Source organism: Photinus pyralis, unplaced genomic scaffold, assembly GCF_008802855.1.
Source record: "Photinus pyralis isolate 1611_PpyrPB1 unplaced genomic scaffold, Ppyr1.3 Ppyr1.4_LG9, whole genome shotgun sequence".
NCBI classification, from domain to species: Eukaryota; Metazoa; Arthropoda; class Insecta; order Coleoptera; family Lampyridae; genus Photinus; species Photinus pyralis.
In genome coordinates, this window is record NW_022170878.1 from 3,968,067 (window position 1) to 3,982,630 (window position 14,564).

Below are 14,564 nucleotides of genomic sequence, written 5' to 3' on the forward strand. Positions count from 1 at the left end.
AATGTAATTAATTATTTTATCATTTCGCACCGATAAGATCCGCACGAGCGTTTTGTTATAGAAAAAATTGCCACCTCAAACATGTATTTATTAATTAAATGGTGCCGTGTTAGGGCAATTGTTGGTGATGTAGGTCGTAGCTTATGCCGGATATTTTTTCGCTAATTTTACCAATTTGATGGCCATTAAAAGCACAAACTGTACTGGTACTTAGCTAATAAATTTTTCGATTCTGTAGAAATTGCCTGCATCCGAGACCCCCTTAGGTCAAGATTCGTGTACGTCTTGTATGAAGTAGGAGTGGACAATGGCCCCCTTATGTTGAGCTAAGATTCGACGAGATTTCTTTATCGAATTACTCCGCTTTACTGATGTCAAGGTGATTTTGGTTGATAATATCATTCTTTGCAGAGTTCATGAACTGTACTGCCCTCGAAACGTACCGGGCGACCCAATAAGACTGTTCTTCGGCCATTTCTCGGGAACCGTTCGTCGTATGACTTAGGGACAAAAAACATCATTGGGTAAATCGGTCATGAAGGATCGCTGGAAATTATTTTCAAGTTCAAAAAATGACCACTAGAGGGTGTAACTACCATCTTAATTTTTAAAATTGCATTTTCTTTAAATTTCACATAATAAACTAAACATTCTTTCCCAATATTTGAGGTTAGGAACGAGATTTTGAAAAACGGTTTGCACTGGCCTCTTTGGATGTTATTTGGATACTTTTTCATAAAGAAAAAGTCATATCATTCCATTCGATTTTTTTAGGATTTTGGATCATGGTGTAGAAACCAGCCCCCTGGCGGGGAAGGATTCAATTAAATTAACTATATTTTGGTTGATTCTCATTGCCCAAGGAATGCTCATTTTAACCATACCAAATATGTTAAAATCGGTCAAACGGTGAAGTTAAAGCAGGTTATTGCAAAAACAATTGAACGCTCCACGCCATCTTTGTTTTTGAAATAACTGAGTTTTTGTTTTTACGACGAAGGGTTCCCGAGATATGGCTGAGGAACAGGCTTATTGGGCCACCCGGTACATAGAATGTTTTATTTCGCGTGGGTACCTCCTCTTTAGAGGAATGTATCCAAAGAAATTCCCCTTATGTGATGGTTTTGTCTGTCCGCCGGTCATCCTACCCCCGTCCAACCGCGAAATATAAATTTTCGTAGCTGAAAAACTAAGCTAAAAACTGGCACGTTATTGAGACTGATTCCTTTCCCTATTTATTTTGCTATTTATGAAGTGTTACGTGCACTTTGAGCACATGCAACAAAATTCCCTTCAGTTCAGTTCTCTTCTACGGCTACTGAAACAAAGTAAAAATACGTGAGTAAGCCGAATAGGCGCCACTTAATGTTATGGTAAACTGGAAGTACCATCGAACTTCCTACCGCCTTTGGGGAATCCCGTTTTTTCCCTACCCGGTTACCGTGGGAACTTCGAGAAGTTCTTTCGGAGTACACCTCAAAGAACCATACATTCGGAATGTCAAGTCTCGTTTCGACTATAAAACAAATCCCTGTTTTTCCTGTTCCCGTTGCCGTGGGAATTTCGGATGGTATTTTACTCACTCAGAAACTTTCGCGGCTATACATTCAACCATTTCCCAAAGTTTCGTGTTTAGAATGCATAAGAGGCAGCCGGACGTCACTTGAGGTTTTGTGTGTTAAGAGTTAAGCAAAATCACACTGTGCACATTTTAAATCCTTTGAAGATGTTATTTCAGAATATTTGCAAAATTGCAATGTGTACACTTAAAATCTTTTGAAGTATTGCGTTTTGGCAAAAATATTAAATGGACTCAAAATGGCATGGACCGCCAATAATCTGAAATCAGATTTAACACAAAATTAAACAGAGAGAGAGTATGAACAGCACTCGAATACTAGGAATCGTAATTAACACATCCACAAACAATAATCCAAGCAAAACAGGAGTTGTTGTCATTAACCGCAAGTGACTACTTTACAGACAAAAGTAACTACATTTTGTAATGTTCCTAGGGGTCTATCAAGCGGACACTGAAAACGTTGACTTACCGTTGACAACTCTGGGAAAAAACTACAAACAGAGCCACCTACCTTTTAAGTCGAAACGATGGACGTTTCGCGGCACTTTTGATTTTGGATGGCACGAATGAACTCCTACGTTGTGTAATCGGTTCTTTATGTGTTGGGACGTGAGACATAATTGGGAAGGGAATTAGATAAAAGACAGAACTTTTGTGCGTAAGAACTGACAAAAACAAATAAATATATTACGCACTCAACAAGACCATGCCAGGAAAACCTTCTACGGGACAAAAACCCCGGCATAGGCCACACAAATACATGAAATAAATCACTTACAGCATTAAAATGCAAGAGAAAATACAGATACATCTCGAATTGTGCAATTAAACAAGTTCATAAAAACAAAATACACAAGACATCATGGAAAACATGATAAATCAATTCAGTACATAAACACATCAAAATACCTGTACGATCAATTGAGCTAACACAACTCGTCAAATAATAAATGGCACGTACATAGGAAACATGCAAATGATGTGGCTCTACTCCAGCCTTCAGTTAACTTAATTTAATTTAACACGAAAAGTACATGTGAGAATGCCAATAGCAAGTATTCATGTGAAAATCGATTATCGCTCAAGCAGAAGATATTTTAAATAGAGGAAATGTTAATGAGAGGGCCCCTACGCGCATTGCTGAGATGCTAAGAACTGTAATCCGCACGAGACGAGTAGGCAACAGATACAGCGAAAGATCGAACTGTATTAGGTACCTACTCCACGGAGACAGAATGAACTACTCGCACACATCAATGTGTATGTTTAATGTAATGGAAAACAATTCGTTAAGGGGTCTCAGTGTTAGAGCGTTGGGCTACGTAGCCGGGAGGTCGGGTGTTCGAACCTGGGATGAAGTAAGAATTTTTAATCTGCGACAGAGATGGGAATTTCTTTACATCAGTTTCGAGCATTCTGCCGGTTACTCCGAATTAGGTTTTCCTGCAGTAAGGAAATTCATAAGGTAAATACTGGAGACCTTCTTCAGAGACACCTCTAAAGAGCATTATGCGGGTCACTCTGTAATTGGACATAAGCCTGGTGAGGCCCCAGAACAAGTGAGGGATAATAAATACATAAATAAAAATATAAATAAATAAATCAGCGATCGATTAAATCAACATAAACAAAACGCAGACATAGACCAAAATAAAATTTGATTAAAACATTAAAATCATCTTAAAACCATATTACTACTATGAGAGTAGCTCTAGGGCCTTGATTGTTTACAAGGAAGGAAAAAGCTACCGAAAAACCTTCCCGGATATGTACTCACTTACTTCTTACTTCTTTTCCGATTTGCATTTTGCAATAATCACATTATCATTGTTAAACGCGTTATTCGAAATACCCTGTAAATGTTGGGAATCTGACCTTAAAGTAGAAAACCCTTAGCATTCTCTAGTTTTCGCGCACCAGGCGAAGAATACCTTCTACCTTTTGAACAAAAACGAGCACGTAAGTGTTTTCGTTCAATTTAAAGTTCAACGATACTTACTTAACAATAACCAAAATTTATTGCCCCAATAATTAAAGACAGTTAGAGTTAGAGCGACTTTAAAAATTAAACCGCAATTAAACGGCTCATAAATTAATGTTTGAAAAGATAATGGGAAATATAAAGCGTGTATTAAACCATTACATCGTTCGCTTATAAGGAAAGGTAATCTGCTCGCTGTCAATTTACGAACAAATTTCGATAATCAAATGGGTCGAATTCGTCCTTCGGCTGGACGATTTTGCAAAAAAAAGTGAGGTGGCGAACCTTGAATTGCAGATACAATTTTTCCCATAATTTCCCTTTAATCGCCGATCTCGCCACCTACAGTAAGCCTGACGTGCGGTACGCAGGCGCAAAATTATGAACGCGAGATAAGTACCCACTGAATATTTATTGCGTACGACCGTAATTATTTCTGCCGTTGCAAAATCTCGCACAAAGACGCATAAATTATTGACAAATGAAGGATACAGCGCGAAACCTCAATCGTGTGCGACTTTGTTAATATCCGATGGTTGGTAACATGCCGGTTTTGCGTAATCTAATTTCCTGTTCCAGATACGACTTAGAATTTTCAGACATTATCTTCTGTCGTCCCTTGCGGAACACCAAAGAGGAAGAGTTTAAAGGCCGTGAATACCAATCTAATGCTAATTGCACGCCTTGTATGGATTTATGAATTATTAATTCTCTGCTTCGAAATTTTCGGTTTATATGCGACTAAAATAGCGATTTTAATTGTAATTACAGTCCATGCTGCCAAGGTTTGGAAATTGACTATATCCGGATTGCGGAACGAAATGTGGGAGTTCTCTTCATAGTAATTGTATCAAAAATACAGAAACGAAAATTATGCTAACCCTTATCTCTCAAAAGTCTGACAGTCTGACGACCGATAGTACTATCTTAATGGGTTGTACGTGCGCAAAACACCTCGTCAGGTTTACTCATGATGATATCATCCAGGTTCGTGTGAAACGCTCAATTGTCGATACAAAACGGCGGTGGGTTTTGATGGACGATCTTTTTTACGCATTTGATTGGGGCAAGGGAACGAATCCGATACGTTCATGATTAAAGATGGCCACGTTAACTGATTAGCGCCATTTTGGTCGTGTTACAAAATTTAAAAAGAAAGGTAGGGATTAGTCCAGAAGGAATAGAATTAGGGTATTCGGTTCCGAACCATGAGAACGTAAGCGGTCCGTTTTATGGGTCATTCTTGAGCACAAACACAAAGAAACCGCGATAAAACATACGCCACAAAAAAAATTCGTTCAAGGAATAAATTAATCGTACGTGTCGAAAGGATTATCGTAAAAGTTAAAGGGAAATAAATAGAAGAAATGTTAGAGAGCCCTCCTTCTCGTATTGCTTACGGATCGTCCGGCAGCAGGCACCCTCCGGTACCACTAAGCCCTGGACCTTTTTTTGACGAATGTTCTGAGTATGTTAATGGTTTTAGTAACTAGTGTCGTTAAAGTTCTCTTTTTTGAAGGGTATTCAAGCGAGGGTTTTAAGGGTTGAACGTTTTTGGGGAGAATGCAGCTCCGTGGGGTCTGCGGCCCTCCCCCCCTCCCCCAATCAGCAATAGAGATTTCATGATTCTATCCCAAAAGCAACTGGCGTGGTTTTCAGGGAAAGGTTATCGATTCCTTCTCTGTGCTGTATCGTATGGGGGGGGGGGGGGGAGTAGCAAGAGAAGACAGAAACTATGTATGGAGGAGTCTTGTGCTCCTTGCTGTGATCGTGATAAGGCAATTCTGAAAAAAAGAATCAGGAGAACATAATAAGTAAGATGTGTCTTTTAATAAATAATGAACCTTACCTCTCGGTGACTCAGATTCAAGGTCTGCCAAAAAAATATTGTATTAGAAGAGGAAAACTATGCTCTTTGTGATTTTGATGCGAATTTGTATCAAGATAATATAAGTGAGAAGGTATTTGTCAATGCAGCGACCCTGTGTCAGGCGAACATAATAGGGAAGAAAGAATTTTTCATTCGGCGATCGTGCTACCGGGATTCTTAAAATAGCAGGAGGCCATAAGTAAGGTTTTTACGCCTCGTTGATAAAAATTAGTATCAGGAGAAAATACCAAGAGGTGTTTTTCAATTAATAACAGACCCTACCTCTCGTTGAGTCTGATGCATTGGTTGCCAAAACAATGTTGTATCAGGAGAACATATCGAAAGAAATCTTGCACCTCGTTGTGATTCTAATGCAGCAATTCTTATAAAAGAAATTAGTATCAGGAGAACATGGCTAAGATAGATAGATAGATAGATGTTGTGGTCCGGGTCGATCTGAGACAATTTTTTTTGAGGGCCTCAAAAAAAGGCAGTGTACAACCTTCCTCTTTTACCAAAAATCGACTGCACCAAAATTTCTCGGGAAAACACTTTTTCTTATTAATTTTGGAGCGTAGAATCCAAAACAATTCGTACTTTTTCGATCAGACTTCTCAATCACAAGTTACAGACTAGAATCCAATTTCGAAAGAAAATTCAAAGGGCTGTAACTTTTGAACTAGTATCCCAATCTTGGAACTGTTTGAAATTATGGATTCTACAGGTCACATTCTATAAGAAAATTTTTTTTCCGGGTCGATCTGAGACACTTTTTTTTTCACTAACATCGTGAAATGAACTGAATACTCGGCTATGTGTCTCAGTGGTAGAGCGTTGGGCTACAAATAAATGAATAAATGGATAAACGAGTATATGAGTAAATGAGTAAATGAATAAATGAATAAATGAATAAATGAATAAATGAATAAATGAATAAATGAATAAATGAATAAATGAATAAATGAATAAATGAATAAATGAATAAATGAATAAATGTAGAAATGAGCAAATGAACAAATGAACAAATGAATAAATAAATAAATGATAATGATATCATGCGAATGGTGTACGATACCATATAAATCCGAAAACGTAAAACTTAAAAGCTGATTTTACCTTCAAGCCCTGACGAATATTCTCGTGATATTTTCAAAGAAAACCATCGGATCTCGTGATATTTTCAAAGAAAACCATCGGATCTTCTTCTCTTGAAGAATGTTCCGTGCTACACAGGATTATGGTGATAACCTCGATAGTGTTTTCTCTAAAATTCTGATGTAAGTGCTAACGCTGTACATTTTTTGGGGAGACGTACTACCGGGTGGTCTGGGGGGTATGAAATACCCCCCAGTAAACGAAAATTACTTTACTTTTTCTCTGTAATCAGTACTACCCCCATGAAATAATTCTAATATCTCTACGAATGAGAACTTCGTATACTGGGGGGTATTCCATCCCCCCCAGACCCCCCGGTGCTACGTTTTTACGTAAAACTCTAAGCCCTGACGAATATTCTCGTGATATTTTCAAAGAAGACCATCGAATCTTCTTCTCTTGATGTATGTTCCATGCTCCACAGGAGCATGGTGATAACTTCGATAGCGTTTTCTCTGAAATTGTGATGTAAGTGCTAATGTACATTTTGGGGGGGCGTACTACCGGGGGGTCTGGGGGTATGAAAGTACCCCATAAACGAAAATTACTTTACTTTTTTCTCTTTAATCAGTTACTTTTTTTTACCCCCAGTGAAATAATTTCTAATATCTTCTACGAAGAGAACTTCGGTATACTGGGGGTGATTCCATACCCCCCAGACCCCGGTGCTTACGTTTTTACGTAAAAACTCTAAGCCCTGCACGAATATTCTCGTGATATTTTGCAAAGAAGACCATCGAATTCTTCTTTCTTGATGTATGTTCCAGGAGCATGGTGATAACTTGCGATAGCGTTTTCTCTGAAATTGGTGATGTAAGTGCAATGACATTTGGGGGTGGGGGCGTACTACCGGGGTTCTGGGGGGTATGGGAATACCCCTCAGTAAACGAAATTACTGTACTCTTTCTTCGTATAAATCACCACTACCGCCCCATGAAATAATTTCGAATACTCTACGAATTCAAACCTCGACATACTGGGGGGTATGTCCATACCCTCCTAGACCCCCCCGGTGCCTAAGTTTTCACGTAAACTCTAAAGCACCTGACGAAATTCTCGGATATTTTCAAAGAAAACCATCGGGATCTTCTTCTCTTGAGAATTTCCGTGCTTACACAGGATTATGGTGATAACCTCGATATTTTTTTCTCTAAAATTTCTGATGTAAGTGCTACGCTGCTACTTTTTTGGGGAGACGTACTACCGCGGTTGGTCTGGGGGTATGAAATACCCCCAGTAAACGAAAATTTACTTTCTTTTTCTCTGTAATCAGTACTACCCCCATGAAATAATTCTAATATCTCTACGAATGAGAACTTCGTATACTGGGGGGTATTCCATACCCCCCAGACCCCCCGGTGCTAAGTTTTCACGTAAAACTCTAAGCCCTGACGAATATTCTCGTGATATTTTCAAAGAAGACCATCGAATCTTCTTCTCTTGATGTATGTTCCATGCTCCACAGGATCATGGTGATAACTTCGATAGCGTTTTCTCTGAAATTGTGATGTAAGTGGTAATGTACATTTTGGGGGGGGGGCGTACTACCGGGGGGTCTGGGGGGTATGGAATACCCCTCAGTAAACGAAAATTACTGTACTCTTTCTCTATAATCACCACTACCGCCATGAAATAATTCGAATATCTCTACGAATCAGAACCTCGCATACTGGGGGGTATTCCATACCCCCCAGACCCCCCGGTGCTAAGTTTTCACGTAAAACTCTAAGCCCTGACGAATATTCTCGTGATATTTTCAAAGAAGACCATCGAATCTTCTTCTCTTGATGTATGTTCCATGCTCCACAGGATCATGGTGATAACTTCGATAGCGTTTTCTCTGAAATTGTGATGTAAGTGCTAATGTACATTTTGGGGGGGGGGCGTACTACCGGGGGGTCTGGGGGGTATGGAATACCCCTCAGTAAACGAAAATTACTGTACTCTTTCTCTATAATCACCAACCGCCATGAAATAATTCGAATATCTCTACGAATCAGAACCTCGCATACTGGGGGGTACTCCATACCCCCCAGACCCCCCGGTGCTAAGTTTTCACGTAAAACTCTAAGCCCTGACGAATATTCTCGTGATATTTTCAAAGAAAACCATCGGATCTTCTTCTCTTGAAGAATGTTCCGTGCTACACAGGATTATGGTGATAACTTCGATAGTTTTTTCTCTAAAATTCTGATGTAAGTGCTAACGCTGTACATTTTTTGGGGAGACGTACTACCGGGTGGTCTGGGGGGTATGAAATACCCCCCAGTAAACGAAAATTACTTTACTTTTTCTCTGTAATCAGTACTACCCCCATGAAATAATTCCAATATCTCTACGAATGAGAACTTCGTATACTGGGGGGTATTCCATACCCCCCAGACCCCCCGGTGCTACGTTTTTACGTAAAACTCTAAGCCCTGACGAATATTCTCGTGATATTTTCAAAGAAGTCCATCGAATCTTCTTCTTTTGACGAAAGTTCCATGCTCCACAAGAGTACGGAGATAATTTCGATAGTTTTCTCTCAAATTCTGATATAAGTGCTATCGCTATACATTTTTGGGGGGAATGTACCACCGGGGGGTCTGGGGGGTATTCCCAATAAACGAAAATTACTTTACTCTTTCTCTGTAATTACCACTACTACCATGAAATGATTCGAATATCTCTACGAATGAGAACCTCGTATGCTGGGGGGTATCCCAGACCCCCCGGTGCCAAGTTTTTACGTAAAACTCTGAGCACTGGCGAACACTGTCGTAATATTTTGAGAGAAGGACATCGGATCTTCTTCTCTTGAAGAATGTTCCATGCTCCACAGGATTATGGTGATAACTTCGATAGTTTTTTCTCTAAAATTCTGATATAAGTGCTAACGCTGTACATTTTTGGGGGGAACGTACTACCGTGGGGTCAGGGGGTATGGAATACCCCCCAGTAAACGAAAATTACTTTACTTTTTCTCTGTAATCACTACTACCCCCATGAAATAATTCTAATATCTCTACGAATGAGAACCTCGTATATTGGGGGGTATTCCATACCCCCCAGACCCCCCGGTGCTACGTTATTACGTAAAACTCTAAGCCCTGACGAATATTCTCGTGAAATTTTCAAAGAAGTCCATCGAATCTTCTTCCCTTGACGAAAGTTCCATGCTCCACAGGATTATGGAGATAATTTCGATAGTGTTTTCTCTCAAATTCTGATATAAGTGCTATCGCTATACATTTTTTGGGGGAAGTAAACGAAAATTACTTTACTCTTTCTCTACAATGGCCACTACCGCTATGAAATGATTCGAATATCTCTACAAATGAAAACCCCGTATACTTGCGGGTATTCCATGCCCCCCGGTGAAACGTATTTACGTCATAAACTTTAACCCTGGTGAAGGATTTCGTGATACTATCATAAGGGACCATTGCTCCCCCTTTTCATTTACAGCTCTTCTTCATTTCTTGCGCAGCCAATACCAAAAATTAGAATGTCATTTTCCATCAACCTTTAACTACTATTTTCACTCTGTAAAGTTCCTTTTTTGTGTCACTAATATCCTCTGCTAATTTTCCACGATGTTTAACCCTTCTGCGCCCTCAGTAATTTTTTCCAGTCTTTAAAGTACCCTTTTATTGCTTTTTGTGCCGCAAATACCAAGTAGTAGTATGTCACCTCAACGCTCCAGTGTCTAGTTTCCATTTTTATTCGAGAGAGATAGTATATCAGGAGAACATAGGGGAGCAAATGATCTTCTTGCTTCTCCGTAATTTTTTGGGTTCTACTGGAGGGATTTGTGGTGGTAGTAACGCACGATAAGATATAAGGTCTGCCGTCATTTTTGTAAGCCTGATACATCGATTTTTGTAAAATGATTTTGTACCAAGAAGGGGATTCCCTCTGGCGTAACTAATGAGTCCCCTTGGTTGTATTGGTTTTTTGGAAAAAGTACCCCTTTGGCGTAAGTATGTGTGGTTTGTGTCTTGGCTAAAGGTAAATGGATTCATATCCTAGGTTCGCGTGGTGTGTATCTTGGCTAAAGTAAAATCGGGTTCGTGTGACGGATGAATGTCGACTTTTCTTGTTCAATGTACAATGCAATTAGGAACGCGATTTTCCACGCATTCGAAAAAATTCATTGTTGTTGCTAGTTCTTATCATGGTTAAAGTGAAATTGGTTATTATGCTAGCTGTGGTTTGTATCTTGGCTAAAGTAAAATGGGTTATTATCTTAGCTAATGTCACATAATAAATTCAATGCTACTGTATCAGGAGTCTTTGTTAGTGGTGTGTTACCTGTCTTTACGTCGCGCTTCTGCGATCCGGATAAAAATATTTTCTTGGCTTCGAATGAATGGGATTTGGTTGCGTCTTTTTTACATTCGCGATGCGGTTTCAATTTGTTTTACTGGTCCAGCAAACAATACTTTAAAAGTTGATTGTAAACGTATAGGTAACAATTTTTCTTTGTTTCAGGTAAGGCACAAGAAAGGAAATTTCTGCTGGCTGACGGACTGATGCAACGGTGGCGGTCAGGTATTTTGAAAATTGGGAACTAACCCAAGTTGCACTTTAAATTAGTCAATTGTGAATATCCAATTTTTGCAGCTTTGCGTCTCGACGAGAAAACTGCACGTTTCCCGGTTGGTAAAGATCACACGCGTTCTAAAATGTAATCAAGCTCCAAAGGTATGCAAGAAGATAATAAATACCATCGCATCTGGCTGCGCCGATAATTGTTCGAGATAAATTAGACGTTTCCAGTATATTACTCACCCGGCGCGGCAATTTATATTGTCTTAAGTTGGCAGTATTGTTGTTATTATTTCCTGAAAACGACATGTAGGAGGACGTTGTAAATGTCTCTCATATTTTGTAATTGCGATCAAGATTAACGCAATACGAAATAAATAATTTCCTACTAGCGAGACGGAGAGCTCGAGTTAATTATGGCCGGCCCGCCGGAGTGCATTAATAATTTTTTTCTACGAGTTTTTAATTAAATTGCCGTCGTAAACGCGCGCGCGCGCGGTACCTAGGAAATCTTCTCATGTTAACATCGCATAAAGTTAGAATTTATTATTCTAACAAAGTCGTAAAGTATAATGGCTAAAATATATCCTGTTATGATGATTTGCATATTACGCGTCCTCATTGTTGAATATTGGTGGCCCTTTTAACGCACCCTGTGGGACCCCGTCGTTAATTATCGTTAATCTGGTCGTGACACATTCTCGCACTGTTCGCAGTAAAAATTTAGACCAAGGATTAAAAAGAGTTGATTATGGATTACTAAGAGAACGCCTCTCTCGTCTCATCTCAATGGATTAGGTAAGCAGGTAACTAATTCTGAGAAAGGGGGAAGAGTACAGGATATGACTCATCTTTGGTGCAACAAAGTCATTTGGTTAGGAACAAGATGGAAAATTACATGAACTTGTAGGCAAAATCAACTAACGACAAGGTATGTGGAAATTAGCGCATCGTAACTCATTTATCGCACATAGATTCTAAACTGAAGAGTTTTGGTTAGCATAATCTCGCCCCCGCAAGATAGATAACTCGCCCCTCGTTCGGGGTTTCGAGCCTACAGTTAAAAGTCGAAGACAATCACGGAATTAGGTGTTGTAACTCAATTTGATTACAGTTTTTGCCACCCCCGTGACTGCTTCATTCACAGAGAAAATGTTAATTACAAACAAGTCAGTACAACCACAGAAACAATTCGGTAATTTCCACATATTAAAATAAAATGATCCAAATTTATATAAAGGTTACTTCTGGTCAAGACCATGTAATCAAAACATAAACATAAATTAAGCAAGCATTATACCAAAAACGTAGGCAAAACCGTAAACGATTACAAATAAAAGGATAACGGTATCAAATATGTGATTCTGAATTAAGGTTAAATCAAGTCAATTTCAAAAACAAAGATTGAAACTCACAAAAATATAAAATGCTGCAAACAAAACGCAAATACGATATAAAGAAATGCAAAAATTACTACCTGCATTAAATAACACAAAAATAACAACAAACACTTCCACCATCGCCATTCAAAAACAGATGCCAAACGTAACCGACGTTCGTGCTCTCTAGATGGCGCAGACAGCGTTTTCCCCTCCTAAAAATTGCGTCATTGCCAATTCTCAAAAAGGCGCGCATCGTCGTAAGTTGTACATACAGGGTGGAACCTCTCAGTGTCGTAACTCGTGAGATATGGCGCGATTGTCTCAGGTTATAGGAAATTTTCTGAAACTGTCGTTGTGGAAAACAGTTTCGCATCGTGAGGGGTCTAGAAACGTGAACGTGAAAATAATAACGAGGAGAGGGGACTAGGTACTACGTTTTTCACCCTCGCGGGATCAAGTCAACATTTTTCGAATTGAAGTTTTTCAAGATCCTTTAATTCTCCACCTGCGGATGCCTTCTTGAAATTCTCTCAATGGGATCCTAAAGCCTTTGGGAGGAATCAATAGCTTTTAGTGTCGTGAAGAAGCCTTTTAGGGAATTTAGCCCTTATTGGCCTTTAACAAACCTCAATAGGATCCTTTTGGAGTGCCGTTTAGAACATTTGACAGGTCTTTAAGAAATCTGGAGACTCTTTAAGAGCGTTTAATAGTCCGAAAGTCTTTAAGACCCTTTATTAGTTTTAAGGGAAGGTTTCTAAGGGCTTCAAAACGCCTACAGGAATCTTTACAATCATTTAAGAATCTTTTTTAAGAATTTTGATGGTACTCCAAAGGTTTTAAGAGCCGTCAGGAGGTTACAATAGCATTCCGGAATTTTTGGGAGCTTTTCGTTGGGTTTAGAGAATTTTAGAGCTTTAGAAAGAGAATCACCTTGAAGAGCCTATAAATCCTTTGAAGCATTTAAGAGCTTTTATGGGACTTTTAAGGTCTTTCAGAGTCTTTGTGAATCGCAAATGGTCTTCAAGAGTGCCCAAACGTCTTGCAAATGGCTGTCTTTTTCTGCAGGAACCTATCTTTTATGAGCCTTTGTGGGTCTTTGAAAGCTTTTAAGGGCATTGAAGGATTTTCAAGTGCTTTAAGTGCCTTCAAAAGTCCGCGAACCTTTAAGGGTGATGTATCTGTTAATATTTAAGAGTTAAGCTTTAAGCGTGTCAGAGTCTTTAAGAAATTTTGAAAATTAAATTTTTAATGGGTTAAACTATTTAAAGATCTTTATGGGGAACTGTAAGTGCTCTTAAAAGTCTCCAAAGTGATTTTGAAGGAAACGAGCCTACATTTATGAACGCAATGACGTCGATTGGCGTGCCCTAACAACCAATAAAAACCTACATTTCGGCTTTTCCAGCCCCTGCACAAATGGAACGAACGCAACTTTTAGGTCCGAAGAGATCGTGGCAAACGTGCTCGCATTCCCTAATACGTTTCTTACTATCGCCAGACTTACTTTCGGTCAAGTTTGCTATGAAGCGGTACAAATTTCACAAAATTATTAAAACGGCAAAGCGGCCACCTAGGTTTCTTTGCGTTTCCTTTGACGTTTCGTACTCTTAGCAGATCTCCTTACATGTCTAGTTGATAAAAATGGCCAGAGGGTATACAATTAAGCGTTTTCAACAACAAAAATTTGAGAGAGAAGCGTTAAATTTATTTTTCCACGATTTAATAAACGTTCAAAAAAGGGTGTATTTCACGTAATTCGTGTTCCTTTCGCTTTCGAGTGATAAGGCGGTCGGTAACAGTCACCGGCTGTTACCGAAAAGGCGTTCGAAGTTAATCGGAGGTCGCTAACAAAGAGGCGGTTTGTGGAAGATGCGAAAGTTGCCCCTTCCCCTTTCGAGTAATGATGCGGTCGATGTTAGTCGCCTGATGGTACAGAAAATGCGTTCGAAGTTAATCGGCGGTGTATGGATGATGTGAAAAACGTGATGAAGCAGTCGATGTTAGTCACCTGCTGATACAGAAAAGGCATTCGGAGTTAATCGGAGGTAGCTAACCAAGAGG